We start from the raw sequence: 11798 nt of genomic DNA on the forward strand, positions 1-11798 counted from the left end.
TCTGTAGGATGTTAAGCCATCGTCATTAGACTTTAAGCGAGTTCATTCTCTTGGCTCTCTCAGCCCATGACAGCAGAGGACATGTCCCAACAAGATGAGACTGACTTTTTCTCCTCCAAAAGATACAGTAATTTATTCATCTATGTATTAATTCTCTTACTACTTCTAATAGTAATGATAATAATAGCAATAATTCTATAACATTGGCTCAGTACAGTGGGCCCACATAGTCCCTGATGCAGAACCTGCAGATATGGGGTCTGACTGTACTGCACCATTTTACACAAGGGACTTGAGCATCCATGGATTTTAGTGTCCAAAGGGGGTCCTGGAACAATTCCCTGCAACACCAAGGGACAAGTGTACTTATTACACGCCAGGTGCTTCCCAATTCCTACCCATAACGGCCTTTAAAACTTGGTGCTCTCATGTAACCATTGTGGAAAACAGGATGGAGATCCCTTAAAAAACTGAAAATAGACTTACCCTATGATCTAACAATCCCACTCCTGGCATTTATCTGGAAGAAACTGTAATTCGAAAAGATACATGCACCTCAATTCACAGCAGCATTATTTACAATAGCCAAGACATGGAAGCAACCTAAATGTCCTTCAACAGATGAACAGATGAAGAAGATATGGTGTATATATATATATATACACACAATGGAGTATTACTCAGCCGTAGAATGAAATAATGCCATTTGCAGCAACATGGATGGACCTAGAGAGTATCACAGTAAGTGAAATAAGTCAGACAGAGAAAGACAAATATCATATATTATTTTCATATGGACTCTAAAAAAAATGAACTTATTTACAAAAATAGAAACAGATTCATTGACAGAAACCAAACTTATGGTTACCAGGAGTAAAGGGGTTTGGTGGAGGGATAAACTGGGAGCTCAGGATTTTCAGATACTAACAACTATATATAAAATAGATAAACAACAAGGTCCTACTGTAGAGCACAGGGAACTATATTCAATACCTTGTAATAGCCTGTAACAAAAAAGAATATGAAAAGGAGTATATATATATATAACTGAATCACCTTGCTGTACATCAGAAATTAATACAACATTCTGCACTGACTATATGTCAATTAAAAAAAAAAAAACAGGGCTCTTGTTATCCCATTTTACAGATGAGGGTGCTGAGACTGAACAAGATCAGGTAAGTTACCCAAGGTCACACAAGTCCTAAACAGCAGGGCAGGAATCTTGACCTCAGATCATTCTAACACAGAGTTCACATTTTTAATCATTGCACCCTTTTCAATGTCCTTAATTCCAGGAATATCTGAGGTGTGCAAAATAACAAATCAGTAAAGAGATAAAGGAGAAACTTAAGGTAGAAACAAATAAGATGTAGTTGGAATTAGCATACAAAATATACACCCATAGAGTGTGTGCTCTTCGCTTTGGAGAAGAAAGCAGCAAATTGGTTCTACATTTCTCAGTCAAAGAGGGAAATGCTTTCATTTACATACTTTACAGGATTCATAAAATGAAAAACAAATTAGGTGTTTGGAGCAAAAAATCCCTATCCTGATACTGAGACTTACAGAAAATTTCTCACTTGACACTCTTAAAAAGGACTGTATGATGTCATGATAGACAGACTGTCGCCTGCCACAGCATCCCTGCAGCAAATTCAACAACGGTGCTGTGAGATCGTTTCATAGATCCATTTATAACACATCTCAGTGTAGTGAAACAGCTTAACCTCAAAGCCCAGGTGGAAAGAACCAAGTCTAGATTTTACAGCTTTCCAACAGCCCGGCTGAATCCCAGGAGGCAGAGCTCCAAACACATTTTCTAAAACCAAGGGTACAGGCATTCCACAGCACCAGTTAAAGGCAAGCCTGTGTCCTTTCATCGGGTGTCTAACTATTGGCACACTTCTATGGAGAAAGAGAAACATTTTGACGATGGGCCCCTGGTACATGTGCCAAACCACACCCTTGTGCAGAGCCAGACACAGGAGAATCCCCAGAGCAGGGCTCAGATTCTCTCTGAAAATGATTCTGGGTGCATCAGTGTAACGTGGGTGACTAAGCCCCCAAAATCTTACTCTGTAGAACATAGCTGTGATTATTTCAGCCTAGAAAAAATTTTAATCAACTGTTAACAAACTCCTGGCACAGTCATTTTTTTAAAAAATCAATAAATACACTGATTAAAGCAGATCTTGCACATTTAACTTTAAGCAATGTCACTTCCTGGTGCGCTCTCCAAGACAAACCAGTAACTAATGGTGACTGCTGTAGAGGGTTGTTAGGACAAGTCAGAGAGATGATGGAAGCTATTTAAGATATGGTCATTGGGACTCACTGCCAGCATGTTGAACAATGTTCTTCTTGCCTGCTTTGAAAGTGGCTGCCAGGATCCAGGACTGGTGTCTAGAGCCTTAGACCAATTTTCCGCCTGAACAGGACAACCTCACGCAGTCTGCTACACTCTGAGTGGGAGCAGGGGCAGGCAGTGCCGATGTGCTTTAAAGACTGCGTGGTCTCTGAACTCTTTTGGTCCTACGCCCAATCAATAAAATATTTTAGATAGATAGATAGATAGATAGATAGATAGATAGATAGATAGATAGATTGATAGATTGACAGACAGATAACGTATATGTATGCATTGGTATCATTTATGGTACTAGATTATATGCATCAGTTACCATACTCATGTTCTACAAGCAGTATAAAACATTCATTAAAAGAGACATTGGGAGGGACAAGATATAATATGAATAAAAGGTTCTCTGGAAGTTCTACTATTTCCCCCCCATTCCCCAGTATATCATCTCACACACTCTTCTTTGGAGGCCACATCATGGAGTAAGGAGCTAGGCCTTCTCTGGACTGATCTTGGCACATCAGGTAAGGTTTCCATGGTCCGTTCCTGGTCCATCTCCCCAGCCTTATCCCTGCTAAGGCTCTCCACTCACACCCAACTCTCCACTACCATGTTTCCTACACACACAATGTACTTGATATTTTTGTTGGATCATGTCACCACTTCAGTCCAAATGCCTTTCCTTCTTGTTCCAGCTATTAAACTTTCAAGATCAAGCTAAAATTCCACATTCACCCTGTAATTTACTTTGATCCCTTCTCAAATAGGAATCACTTTCTTCCACAATAATAATTCCCACAATTATCCTTTCTAATCTCCCCAATATCCCTGCAAAATATTATTATCTCTTTTGCAGATGGGGAAACTGAGGCTCAGAGAGGTTGCATAATCCATCCAAGATCACATCCCTAGTGGCTGACAGGAACAGGATTTGAATCACCAAGCTTTCTCTCCTTCACACACATTGGCTTCCCATGACAGAAAATGTATTTTACCTATATTGACTTGTTGCATCTTCAGTTAGCCCTGTGAGAACATGCCATCATCCCTAGATTGGAGTTGAGAAAACAGAGCCTCAGAGAGGAAAAGGGACTTGCCCAAGGTCACACGGTTAGCAAACAGCAGTGATGGTTTCAACCTATATTTGTCTTTCCACCTTACCTTGTGGGTACAACCATTCTTCTCACTACTTGTTACTTCCACTTCTCTTTAGCTTTCCGTTATTTTGCTGCAGATTAAACATCAATTCCAGTATTTCCTTCATGGCTTGTAGGACAGAAAATGCGTTTTATTGGAGAGAAACTCACAGACACAGAAAACAAACTTACGGTTACCAAAGGGGAAAGGAGGGGTAAGGATAAATTGGGAGTTTGAGAGTAGCAGATGCAAACTACTATATACAGAGTAGATAAACAACAAGGTCTTACTGTATGGCACAAGGAACTATATTCAATACCTTGTAATGGCCTATAATGAAAAAGAATATAAAAAGGAATATATATGTATATATATATGTGTCTAACTGAATCACTATGCTATAGACCAGAAACTAACACAACATTGTAAATCAACTTCAATTTTTAAAATGTACATCTAGGAAGCCACAAAAAATAAAGAAAGAAGATGTGTTTTACTCAGCTCTCTGATGGCTAGGACCTACACGTTTGCTTGTAAATATTAAATTAAAGCCCACAGGCAGAATAAGTGCAAAGAAATCTCAAGTCACTGCACTGTCCCCATCTCCAGAGCTTTTGTACCTATTGTCTGTCAACCCCGGATTCAAAGAACATGAAAAGGAAATTGGATAAGACAGAAGAGAGGACCACCTCTTGCCACAACCTGAAAGATCATGCTTAATAAACTGTAGCTGTCCTTGGGAACTGCTAAGGGGCCTTTCTCTGTCAGCTGTGAAGAGAGGGCTGGAACATCTCCTGTAAGATGCCAGAGGTCCAGGTAGCCATCCAGACAGCAGGACATGCCTGGGGACATAGAGAGAAGTCATTGATACTATCGTCTCCAGGGGATGGCCCATAAAATCCTATACTCCTCCTCTTTCCCACTCTTCTATCTTTGGTGGGCTTTTAGGGACAATATATATAGCTAAGGAGAAACATGGTCAGTCAGTCTATTTTGCAAGAATCTAGTAGCCATGATGTAGGAAGTTGAATAGTGGCTCCCCAGAGATATCACGTCCTAATCCCCGGACCTGTGAATGTTACTCTATATGGTAAACTCTTTGCAGATATGACTACATTAAAGATCTTGAGGTGGTGAGAGTATCCTGGATTATCCAAGTGGGCCCTAAATACACAGTATCATTCATATATATATATGCATATATATATATATATGCATATATATGAAGCTGCCCACACATACACACTCATACACATACACATATGCAAGGGAATATTACTCAGCTCTACAAAAGAACAAAATTTTGCCATTTGCAACAGCATGGATAGACCTGGAGGGTGCTATGCTTAGTGAAGTAAGTCATACAGACAGAAACAAACAGTGTATATTTTCATTTACATGTGGATCTAAAATTTTTTAAAAAAAAACAAATATAACAAACCAGAAATAGACTCACAGATACAGAGAGCAAACTAGTGGTCACCAGAAGAGAGAATGGTGGGTGTAGTGGTGAAATAGATGAAGAGGATTAAGTTATAAAATAAATAAGTCACAGGGATGTAATATACAGCATAGAGAAAATAGTCAATATTTTATAATAACTTTGGTATGCAATCTATAAAAATATCAAATCATTATTTTCTACAACTGAAACTAATACAGTATTGTAAGTCAACTCTACTTCAATTGAAAAAGAAATCCCCATGTCCCAGTAACTCAATGACACATGCATCTAGGTACTGCTGTGAAGGGACTCTGCAGGTAGACATAAGGTTAGTAATCAGCTGACCTTAAAACAGGGAGAGTATCCTGGATTACCTAGGTGGACCCAGTGCAATCACTTCTGCCCTTAAAACGAGAAGAGTCACAGAGATGTGGCAGGAGAGACGGAGCAGACAGAAAGTCAGAGAGATTCAAGTGTGGGAAGGACTGAGGTCGCCATTGCTGGCTTTGAAAGGGTCCACGAACCAAGGAATGGGAGTCGGCTTTACAGTCTGACAATGACTCCCAGCCAGATGGAACCTGCCAACAACTTGAATGAGCCTGTAAATGGATTTTCCAGCAAGGAGACTTGATTTCCTAGAGTTTCCAGCAAGGAGACTTGATTTCACACTTGTGATACTCTGTACAAAGAGCCAGCTGAGCCATGCTGAGCCCAGACTCCTGACCTAGAGAAACTGTGAGGTAATAAACAGGTGTTGTTTTTTAAGATGATAAATTTGTGGTAATCTGTACAGCAGTGGTAGAAAAATAATACACTTTCTAACAGCTCCTTCTCTGTCCCTTTGTGGATCTTTCTTACTTTACTTGTTCCTTAAACACTGATTCCCATTCCACTCATTCTCCCTAAGTAATGTTATTAGCTTCATAGTTTCAATTTTCATCTATTTTCCACTTAATCCCTAAGCCCTATCTCTACAGTGGGATATCTTTGCTAAGTTCCAAACTCATAGATCCAGCAATCTGCTCAGTATCTCCACTCATACGTCATCTGAAGCTCAACATGTCCAAATAAGAACTCATTTTCTTCCCCTACAGCTGCTCCTAATTCTGAGGTCTCTGCTAGAAATGGTGTTGCAGTCATACAGCCGCCAAAGTCTAAAGCTGATCCTCATTTTCATCTCCCTCTTTCTCAGTACTAAACCCAAGCCCCAAGGCCTATCTATTCCAGCTCCTAATTGTATCTAATTCATTTGCTTCTCTCTGTTTCCCAGGACAAGTCACCATCATCTCTCATTCATGCTACTGCAAATCTTACTAGTCTCCTTTTCAGCAACAGTACACCTTGAAATCTCTTCTCCTAGCTGCAGTCAAAAGATTATTCCTGAGATAAAATCTCCGTGGGGAGAATATAATAAAATGGATATGACTGGAGACCAGGTTACCACTCTGAAGGAGGAGGTCAAGGATACCATCCATAATGAGGGCAAAAAGATAAAGAGGTAGAAAAATATGAGGGGAAAAGTAAGAGACATGAAGGACCACTACATGAGGTCCAATATCACCTATGACCTTTAAAGAGGAGGGAGTGTCCATTGACAGATGAATGGATGAAGACAATGTCATACATACATATAAAGGAATCCTATCCCATCTTAAAAGAAGGAAGTCCTACCATTTGCAACAACATGGATAAGCCCAGAGAACATTATGCTAAGTGAAATAAGCTGGTCACAGTAGGACACATACTGCATGATTCCATTTTGTGGAATCTAAAATAGCCAGACTCATAGAAGCAAAGAGTAAAATAGTGGCTGCCGGGGTGGGGGGAGGGGAAATGGAGCATCATTGCTCAGTGGGCACAATTTCCAGTCATATAAGATGAATAATGCTAGATCTCTGCTGTACAACCTAGTGTCTTTAGTCATTACAGTATTATGTACCTTAAAATACTAGGAGGATAGATAGGATGTTAACTGTTCTTATCATCAAAAAAAACCCAAAAGAAATTTTGGAGGTGATGGATATGTTCAGTACCTTGGTTGTGGTGATGGTATCATGGGTATTTGCATATATCCAGATTCATTGAAAAATACACATATCAAATATGTGCAGTTTTTGTACATCAGTTATAACTCAATAAAGCTTTAAAAATAAAAATTAAAAAAATAATATGAAAGGGAATATATGTACATGTATAAATGAATCACTATGCTGTACACCAGAAATTAACACAACATTGTACATCGACTATACTTTAATTAAAAAAGAAAACAGAAGAGAACAACAGATCAACTTAGACTAATATGAATAACACAGAAGACCAATTAATAAATTCATGACTTGTGCTGTTTACACTTCTATTCCTAAGGTTAATAACGTGATCAAGTAATTTTTTTTAAAAAGTAAAAAAAATTAAAAAGTAAAAATTTAAAAATGAGACTGGGAAGTAACTTTTTTTAAATAGAAGAAAGTCTCCCAAAGTTCTAGAAAGGAATTTCCAAGTGCCCAAGACTATTAATGAAACAGAATCATGCCCAATCATATCCTAATAAAATTTCTTACTGGTAATACTGGATGCCTAAAGACAAAGGAGAAATACATTAAACTTTATAATGGAAAATTTTTTTAAATCTAACATCCTATTCTCAGCCAAACTAACTTCATATGAGAAGGCAAAATGAAGATTTTTTTCAGACATACGTAAAGAGTTTGACCTCTCTAAATGAACTGTCTGTGATGTATACTGAGCAAGTATCTGGACTGACCTATAAATCTAGAAAGTCAAATTGTCTCTGACAGATTTGATCCAAGCAAAACAAAATTCATTCTACCAGTCAATCTGGGATAGATTAATAATTTGATTCTTTGAATTACGAGATAAATTTTATATCGCCAAGAGACAGGCTCATCAGAGGGTTTCACAGCCTTTATTCACTACCATATGTAATGCTTAAATGATATTTAGCTACTGCCCACATTGATTTCAGCCCTCTGCTCAAACAATGAAAAAACCAATTCTGCAAACAATCTCAGGACCCAGATCTGGGATTGCTTGCACAGTGTTTAAGGGTGGAGTATGCAAGAAATGCCAGGAGCCTAACACCAAGCCCTGTAGGGAATTTCCAGGTTACAATTCCAGCTAGCAAATTATAGAGCTATGGTGAAATTTACTTAAAATCACTACCCGTGGGGAAATCCATTATGAACTCTGGCCATGGCCAAAATCCCTTACAGCTTTCTCCTGATACAAAGGCACATAACAAAAGAAAAAGCAATCAAGAGTCCTAAACAAAAATCTTCAAGCAAGGCCATGCAAATATTTTTTCTCCCTTTTTGCAGATATTGCAAGATAGGGCAGAGAGCCTTTGGCCCACATTGCTAAAAAACGATGGTCACGATTAGCATTTTCTGTCTATGTCTGGGTTATGTTTTATTATTAGCTGTAGGCACAGTTACACCAAAGGCTGTCTGGGCTACCTTACTAACAAGATGAAAGTCTTTTTAAAGTTGAAAATTCACGCTGATGCTTCAATTGAACTCTAATTTTATTACGTTTTCTCATCTGATTTTATAGAAGCATTTCCTCATTCATGTTTCTCTAAAATGCCAGCTTTTCTCCTATCTTCCATACACAACAAATTCTTACCAATTTTAATACTCTCACTATATACTGTCACATATAAGTCCTATATATGGTCACCAGGTGTTTAAATTATAGTATTCTTCAAAACCTTAAAAATACTAATTTTTTCCACAAAACTATTAACAAAAATCACTAAGACAGAAATGAAACATATTAGAAATTCACAATTAAAGGAAAGAATCTCTGAGGTGGGGTGAATAATAGCACCCTAACTTATCCACATCTTAATCCCCAGAATCTGTAAATATGTTACTTTATATGACTAAAAGCACTTTGCAGATGTGATTGAATTAATGATCTTGAGGTAAAGAGATTATCCTGGATGATCCCAATGGACCCAATGATGTGACCATAAGTATTCTTATAGGAAGGAAGCAGAGGGAGATACTACCACAGAAGAGAAGGCCGTGTGATTACAAAAGCGGAGATTGGAGGGATAAGCTCTGAAGATGAAAGAAGAGCCACAACCAAGGAACACAGGCAGATGAAAAAGCAAGCAAGCAGATTCTCCCCTAAGAGCCTCCAGAAGGAAACGGCCATGCCAACACCTTGATTAAAGTGAAACTGATTCCATACTCTGACCTCCAGAACTGAAGGAGAAAAAATTTGTGTTACGTCACTAAATTTGTTGTAATTTATTACAGCATCAGTGGGAAACTAATACCATCTCCCACCAAATAAAAAAAAAAAAAGGAAGGAAGGAAGGAAGGAAGGAAGGAAGGAAGGAAGGAAGGAAGGAAGAAAGAAAGAAAGAAAGAAAGAAAGAAAGAAAGAAAGAAAGAAAGAAAGAAAGAAAGAAAGAAAGAAAGAAGATTTACTTGAAAATTTAAAAGAATTCAAAATAACTGTTAAAAGAGTGATTACAAACTAGCTAGAAAGGAATGAGTGTACTATATATCAGAGGCTAAGATATTTGGCCACAGTAGTAGCAAAAAAAAAAAAATGTATAACTTCATAGATATTTATTAGAAAAAAAGAAAAAAGCAAATATAGCATTCAATTCTAGAATCTAAATTAAAAAACAAAAGAATACACACAAAGAAAAAGAAGTAACTAATAACCAAAAGGCAAGCATTAATGCATTAGAATATAAAATTTAAAATAGCTGACAAACTCTAAAACTAAAAGTTGGATCTTTAGAAAGATCAGTAAAATAAACTTTGGCAAGACTTGTTAAGAAAAAAGAGAGAAGAAAAAAAAAACAATGTTAAAAATTCAAAAGAGATTATAACCATATGTACAGAAAATATTATTTTTAAACATGAAAGATAGTCTATATAACTTTATACCAATAAATATGAATGTTTACATGAATTGCATGTTTTTCTACAAATATCTATGATTCCAGAAGAGATAGAAGGAAGTGGACCATTACTGGTTAATAAGTTTTTTAAATTGTCAAAAATATATCCTGAAAATGATAATAGGTTCAGATATTTTATAATAACTGTAAGTGGGGTACAGCCTTTAAAAATTGCAAATCATTATATTGTATACCTTTATCTTATATAGTATTGTACAGCAACTATACTTCCATTAAAAACTCATTGTAACAAAATAAATAAATAAAATAAAAATAAACCTAATTCTTTCTTTAAAAATATATATAAATAACAAGATCAGACTAAACAGATATCTATGCTCCTAAATTGAAATGTTTATTAGTATAAGGGTTCCAATTCCCTCCAAATAAAATAGACATCAATGTAATTATAATCAAAATTCCAAAAGGATTTTTGTACCTTTTTAACAAGCTGATTCTAAAATTTCACCTGGAATAGAATAACAAGTAAATTTCTAAAAAGAACAGTGAAGGGGGATGTGTTCTTCCACCTTTCAAATCGTGCTATAAAGACAGTGCAGTTTAAAGTGGGGTACTGGAGCAAGAATAGATAAACAGGTCAAAGAAAGAAAATAAATGGTACATAACAGTCTAATGTATACATGGAAATTTAGTGTATAATAAAGGGGTATTGCTCTTTTTCTAACTTCTGGTGAAATAAAAATGGTATGTAACTACCTGTTCAAAAAATAAAAACTTATACCCCTATATAACACCATTTATAAAGATTATCTAGACATATTTAAGAATTAAACATAAGAAACAAAACCATAAAATTATTCAATAAAAAATAGTGGAAAACTCAAAAGCCATAAAGGAAGAAATTGAAAGACTGAATACATAAAATTTTTAAATTGCTATGTGGTAAAAGATGTCATAAAAGATTAAAAGCTAATGTGAAATTTTTGACAAAATATTTGCAATAAAGACAGAGACAAAGGATTAATACACAGGCTGTGTGAAGAGATTCTGCAAATCAGTAGGATGACAACAATCCATTTTTTAAAAAATAGGTCAAGGGATATAAATAAGCATTTCACAGAAGAAAAAATACAAATGGGCAATTAAGAGATTAAAAGATGATAAAATTCACTGATGAAGAAGAAATCCCAAGTTAAAACAAGTATGAGATATATTTTTATCCATCATATTGGCACTAATTCTTAAGTATGAAAATCCAGTGCTAGTGAGAGGTTGTGAGAAAGGGCATTCCCATATACTTTTTATGGGATAATAAATTACTAATGCCTTTTTGGATCAGAATTAAACTATACCTACTCTTCCACCCAGAATTTCCAATTATAAGTATCTACCAGAGAGACATGCCCACATATGTGCACAAAGACACACATTAATGGTGGCGTGATTCACAGCAGAAAAACTTGGGGGAGAAAAACTAAATTTCCAATAAAAAGGAAATGGCTAAATAATTTGTGGAAGGGTAATATAAATAGCTAGGTTTCTAGACCAACTCCTTCACTAAAAACAACTAAAATGCTGGGGGAAATAGTAGAAATATCTTAAAGGCAAAGAGAGCTGCTTCTCTAAAATAATTAAGAATTACTAACATCAGAGCAGCAGTGAGGGTGGGAACCTAGAGAGGTAAGCAGAGCACAGAAGCTCGCTTTCACCTTAGAGTGTTTGCCAAACCTAGTGGACTTGTGTTCAATTCTTATAGTCCAAGAAAGGCCAAAACCAACCGAAAGTAGGAGGACTAATAGAAAGTTCTCATCCCTAAGGCTATACTCTTAGGAGAAGAAAAACAAACAAACAAAATCCTGTGAGGAATACCCACCAGCCATCCCTCACACCAGTTTATTGCCCAAATTTACAGTGTCTGAGCTTGTCTTAAAAAATTCTCAAAACAAGTA

The sequence above is a fragment of the Camelus bactrianus genome, chromosome 25 (genome assembly GCF_048773025.1).
Source record: "Camelus bactrianus isolate YW-2024 breed Bactrian camel chromosome 25, ASM4877302v1, whole genome shotgun sequence".
In the NCBI taxonomy this organism is placed as follows: domain Eukaryota; kingdom Metazoa; phylum Chordata; class Mammalia; order Artiodactyla; family Camelidae; genus Camelus; species Camelus bactrianus.